Source organism: Cucurbita maxima, unplaced genomic scaffold (assembly GCF_002738345.1).
Source record: "Cucurbita maxima cultivar Rimu unplaced genomic scaffold, Cmax_1.0 Cma_Scf00104, whole genome shotgun sequence".
NCBI lineage: Eukaryota > Viridiplantae > Streptophyta > Magnoliopsida > Cucurbitales > Cucurbitaceae > Cucurbita > Cucurbita maxima.
In genome coordinates, this window is record NW_019272120.1 from 94,007 (window position 1) to 100,764 (window position 6,758).

The 6,758-nt window shown below is 35.2% G+C and overlaps 1 long non-coding RNA gene across 1 annotated transcript; it reads left to right on the forward strand.

The window, feature by feature from the left end:
* Positions 1-262, forward strand: LOC111473135. Its single transcript, XR_002715557.1, has 2 exons — positions 1-93; positions 170-262. It is a non-coding gene; the product is annotated as an uncharacterized LOC111473135 (long non-coding RNA).
* The last annotated feature ends 6,496 nt before the right edge of the window (positions 263-6,758 follow it).

Consider the following 6,758-nt stretch of genomic DNA (forward strand, 5'->3'; position numbering starts at 1 on the left):
GTTTAAAAAAAAAAGAAAAGAAGAAGAAAAATAGAGGAGAGGGTGGAGCAGAGGAGACGAACGACGAAGGTTCAAGAAGGGAGAACGCCGACGGTAAGTCCTAGTGGTGTGATTTTCATTGCTCCTTTCCCGAAAACCCTAATACGTTTCACTGGGTCGATGTACCTAGGTTATGATCAAGGGAAGTTGATGAATCCTCATGAAGAAGAATACATGGGGTGCTGAGAGGAAAGAAAGATCAAGAAGAAGGTGGGAAGAAGAGGCCGAAAATCGTGGGGCACGACCTGACCCGACCCGTTGGACCGACTTGACTCGACTCACCTATACAGAACTGAAACCCGAATTTTTCTTTTCATTTCACACCATTTGATTCGTCTTTATTCAGATTTAGGTACTTGGCTCACACATTCCATAATGCCTTATTTATAGGAAAATGTCCAAGTAGCTTAGTCAAGTGGACACTTGAAGACTCGATAAAGTTTCGGGAAGTCTACGATCAAGTAAGTAACCATCTAGAGCAAGTTTCTATGTAATTTCTTGCAGGCGTCGGTTTGGGTTTGTGGGCAAATAATTTAGTACCGTATTTAGGGATGGATAAATTTAGTTCATGGAGGTGGTACTTCGATAATGTGTATGGTTATACTTTGATTGTCGTTATGGTTATATAGTTTCGTTGGCATGAATGTGAAATTTCTTATAGGCGTATGGAATGGTATGATTTTATGTTGAACTAGATGGTTATTACGTGATTTAGCATGGTGACGTGTTGTTGCCGTGATTCTTTGTTAGGCATTGGGTGTGGTGGGGCTTGGGTAGCCATTGTTGCCCCTTGTGAGTTGGACCATTTATTATGTGCTAGTTATCATAAGTTATGAATTACGTAGATGACAGTGTACCGTTTTAGTAGTCACCCACAAGGGGTTAAGGGTAATCATAGTATATTACTGTGGTAACCCGTTAGAGGTGCTTAGGGGACGAGCCATGACCTTTTTACTGATCCAGCCGAGCAACATAGTGACAGGTAGTTACTGTTCTTAAGACAGGTAGTTTTACTGATCTGAGCCTGCAATGGCGTAAAACAGGTAGTTACTGACTCGGCCTAGTGAGGCATAGTGGCAGGTAGTTGCTAATCTTAGGAACAGTTAGACGTTACCAGGTACCACTAGGTCTCCGACTAGCGACTATTTGAGCACAAAGCTTAAGATCCCGTGAATAGGGCTAAGTTCGACAAGAGCACAAACCTTAACGTTTCATGAACGTAGCTTACTCCTATCATTACATTTCGTTTTGTGCATCCTTCTCGTATCTTATCTCAAACATATCCTTGAACACCTCGTACCATAATTATTATCATACAATTCACATATTATAACGGATGGTGTTATTATAACACGTGCAGAAGCAATTTGGATCTTAGGCACTCTAAGTACATTAATTATAGTAAATTAGCTAGCATGTTCAAAAGCATTAAAATTCAAGGAGTTTGAGTACTAACGTTTTGTAGTTCAAATTCCTTTTTCCTCACGAATCGGTTTCGAACCACCACTAGTGTCTTTCCTACTATTCTTCGGCCTTAGAACGGGATTGTGGAATCCAGTCAGTGACGAAACTTGATAGGAATTTAGTATATGTAAAGAGAGAGTTTTGAAAGATTTTCTCAAAGTTTTTCGAGTAGAATTTCCATGCACCATGATCTATTTGTAGAGTCATATTTGCATGTTTATGCAAATTTGAGATTACCAAATTTTGACACTCAAAATTCCACTCAAATTTGTGGGATTATGTGGCAAACATGCAAATTTGGTTAAACCATATATTGACACTCAATATTCCACTCGCTCAAACATGGATTTTTCCGTTAGGTGGAGTCAACATTTTGCCTTTCAACATTTCAATTCAACAATTAATTCAAATTAAAACAATATTAAATGATTAATTAAACAATTTAATTAATATTTAGCATTAATTCAAATGTCAATCCCAATCAATTCCAGAACATATTGATTACTAATCCGTGTTCATAATTAGAATATTTAAATCTTATTTAAATATCTCCAATTCTCTCATGTTGTTTAATTCATAGTTAAAATAAAATGCAGTTAAATATATCGTATATATTTAGCGTATATTCTCTAATTTGAATTCGAACTCACTCGTCACACTAGGTTTAGTCTAATATGAGCTAGTGGGGGACCTAATGGACCTACAAATCATGGGCTCCAACGATCCGAGATTAATTGGCTAAACTCATTAACCTTGCTAACCAACATTCATTAACTACTACGACACTTCACTATAGCCTAGTAGTTGCACTCCCCTCACTATAGATATATTTCTGTTCATTTGATAGATGGGTCAATTTACCATTTTACCCCTAAAGTTACTTCTTGTTTCTTAAGTCCCATTGATTCTCTAATGAACAATTGATTTGTGGTCCAATCACCAAACCGAATCCCTCTTGGGTCAATGAGAGGGTGGGGCCCCTTGTTTAAGACCTGGAGTCAGTACTTAAGTGAACAATGTTTTTGCTATCTCTAAAAGTGGGTAGAAGTGAATTCTATCTTGCACCCTATGTCCCCAGTTATTCACCCAGTCTTACCCTTGAAATGGGAGGCTTATTGAGTCGGCGAACTCGGGCCACTTTCACCCCTGCAAATTTAAGGATAATTTTGAATAAATAAGAGTTCATAGTTAGCTCAGGATTAAGGTCGAGTTACCTAGGTCATCGAGTGAAAAAATCAGTCTCAATAGTAAACGACATTACAAAGTGAGAGTGATTTTCTTCATGGTTCGATCTTATGCAATACTCATTGCATAGGACGCCCCCACTCACATGTCTCCATATGTATAATTTAGTGATCACATTGTTTATATCATATACAAAAGTGGGCCGCATCCATAGTGTCTCTAGGATAAGGTACTCAGTCTTATGCCTGTACTATAGATCATTTTGACTATATACTTGAACTTGATCCACTGTTATGTCTCTATATATAGTTCAGTAATCATACTAGCCAGAATATTCTTAGTTTATTAGAAAGGTTAATGATCGTAAAATTCACTTTATACAATAACAATCTTTCTTTATTGAATAAACATCAATAATAACTTTATTGAAAATGGAATAGGTTTTTATTTACAATCTATGAGTTTTAGGACATAAAACCCAACAATAACATAACATAAACATAATATAAGCATACCGATTCACAGATAATTCCCATATATCAGTATATATGACACGTGCAGAACTACAAACGCATGTCAACATCAAAGATAATCATGTCGATAGTAAGACTACTTACCTAGTCAACTTAAGTTGTTGTCACAAATATATCCTTAATGAAAGTTCGATTCTGTCCTTTGAAATCCAGGTCAACCTATGTGAGCCTATGATATCAGTTTCAAGTTTGAGCTTATAAAATTATTTCTCTAATTTGCATTGGTCCATTGTTAAAAGTCTTTAAATGTTATATATCTATAATTATATTTTTATTAAAAATCTTATTTTCCATGGTTAATGTTTTATAAAAAAAAAAAGATATTCTAATGTATTCCAAATTTCCAGTGGATCCTTGTTTCTATATCTTTCCTTATCTGAGTGTTTCCTGATCACAAATTTTCTAGGCCATTCTATTTTTAATCTATTCATTCGGCTACTTATATAAATTTAATCTAATATTACTAATCTGACCTGATTTAATAGAATTCCTATAAATGATTTGATATTTAGTTTCTAACTAAAAGCTAAACTATTCTAATAATTTAATGAAAATCTAACTATAATTGACTATGATTTCAATAAAAGAAATAGCATAAAAGAAAATGAAGATTTAATATATATCTTATTGATCATATCTACCTTCACATAAATCTCTAGTGAATCTCAACGGTTAAAGGCCATTCTTTTTTTTTTCTCCCAAGTAAATCTGACTATGTTGTGTAACGGTTACTTTCTAGCATAAGATGAGTTGAGGAGAGATAATTGTGGGAAGGGACAAGAGATTAGTGGAGAGAAGTGGGGAAAGGTCGTTTCTTCTTTTTTTGTTTATTTATTTATTTATTATTATTATTATTTTTAACTATTTTTTTATAATTATTTTTATTTGTTTATTGGTTTATTTATTTCATTATTTATGATCTTATTTATTTTATTTTATTTTTATTTTTTTTGGGCTATTACATATACGATGATGTATGAGTTATGATGATGTATGAGTGGTATCGTATGATGTCGTATGTTAGTATACGACGATGTATGGGTTATGATGATATATGAGCTGTATCATATGATGTCGTATACTAGTATATGATGATGTGCGTAGTGTATATATATTTCGATGAATGACGTACTTGGTATGCTTGATGCACTCTATGGTAATATGATGAGTGTGATGATTGCGTGATGTTTACTTTAATATGATGATGTTTTCCATATTGAGCATGTTATATGATGACGAGTGTCATATTGCATCATGTCGTTAGATTGACAAAGGACACAACCCTAAGAGCATGAAAATGATATTATTATTAAATATTCACGAGTATGTGTTACCTAGAGTAACAAAGAGATGAGACTAGAGGATTCTGTCTAAAGAGACATTACGATGGATTTAGAGAGACCTCATGCATATTGTATGTTCATAAGCATATGGCTACTTCCCCTAAAATGATGAGTGCGGATGCGCACAACATAATGATGAGTGTGAATGCGCACCGCATGATGATGAGTGCGAATGCGCACCGCATGATGATGAGTGTGAATATGCAGCGCATGATGATGATGGTGTTCATGAGGCACATGACACTATGGATTTTCGCTGACCTCCGGACGTCGCTATAAATTAGTTTGACTAGAGGGTCCAGGGTATGTGCGAGCGCCCTGAGGATTCACACTCGAACGTGTGAGTCATCGCGAGCAGAGACTGGGCACGTGCATAGAGTAGATTCATATTTAAATTTCTAGGTTTAGGTGAGAATAGGCTGTTATGCATTTCATTATTTTAAATTATTTTGTATTGCTTTTATTTTCTCTAAATTTAAGTATTTCATATTTAAACACGTAAGGTAAGGACTGTGTTCTCTAGAAAAGAAGTTTTAAGCGTTTTTCGAAGTTTGCGTTATAAATGATGTTCATGAAAGAGTTATATTTCCGCATTATAGATGAGCTTAGTATGTGAAAATTTAGGGTCGTTACAACTCGGTTTAAAAAAAAAAAATTGTGAGTATTTTTCAAAATAAACTCGTTATATTAATTTACTGTGTAAATGGAAGGTTTAATTTTTATTTCGTAAAAGAAAATATTAAACCATACACATTTATTTAAAAAAGTCAAATATTTCAATTTTCAATTACATGTTAAATTAATGGATTTTCATATTTTTTTTAATATATATATATTTCATTTGAGAATATTATCTTCCACCTGAGACGTTGGACTAGAAATTAAAGATGTGAGCTCCCACAATTTTGGAAATAAAATATAAAAATACATGAATAATAACGTTAATCTCATTGGATCGTGTGATTTCCGGCTAGACATTTATTCCCATATTCCAAATGCCCCACGACGACTCATCACCTTTTTTCGATGTATGTGATATTTTAGGAAAAATTGAGGGATTTTTGAAATTTTAGAGATGATCTTTGAGGGGTGAACAAACTGTATTAGAATTGTGCGAAAACGACGTCGGAGTCGTCTTCATTTTTGTTGAAACGGAAAGGGAAAGACGAGGTTTGGTTTGGCTCAGCTTCGACCTGTCGGTAAAGCTTTGATCGGAGCCGATATTTCCGACAGATTTCCAGAAAGTTCAATCTCCAAATCTCGACGATTATGGAGGTTTCAACGTCGGTGGAAGCTTCCCATATAAAGTCTGAAATTGGGGCAATAGTTTGGAACAAGAATCGAGCACTCAATCAAAGACAATAAACGTTTAGATTTTGGGTCTTCTACTCTCAAATTTCTTCAAAATTCGAGAGCAATTATCCACCATTTGTCTTCAAATTTGTTCCTACAGTTTCTAAGCAAGATTACCCACAAGTTCTATGAAGAAATAGAGTGCCGAAAGTGCTCAGAAACCATTCCCTCAATCCAATCCGACATTGAAGAGTTTCAAGGAAAACTTGAAAATACAATTCGAGGATACACGATGATTCGTCGAGCAAGAACGATCCCATTCAATTTCTGCATCTCCAAGGAATGTTTCAAAAGAAGACCACAAAGAGAAATAACTTCAGGAGCGTGCCCAATTGAAAGAAGTTTGTTTTGAGTAGAATTTGGGGGGAAGTGTCGAATTCCTATCTACGACCACTTTTCCTTCAAATTAAGGATTCCTTTAGCTTCAGAGGAAGAGGCCGAGTAACTTTGATAAAGGAATCGAGAGCTGAAACGTCGTAGAACAAGCTATCTAAGATATCAAAAATTCGGCGTTTCGGGTGAGTTGCATACGGAGAGCAATTTTTGGAAATTAAGATCCCGCACTCAAAATCGTTCCTCCAAACCAATTCCTTTGGCTTGAGGAAAGGATACGGAAGAGGTCCATGAAGAAATCGAGCATTGAAAACCTCTAGAATCGGCTACTCAATAAGAAATCCTATGTTTTAGCTATGATGAGAAAACTGATTTTGGACGAACTTTGGAGACGAATATCTTAGGCTACGATCCACGAGAAGGTATGGAATCAATTCCAAGCTCTTCCTTGTAACACCATCTTTAAGTTTCATGAAGAAATCGAGGGGAGAAATGACGTGATCAGAGT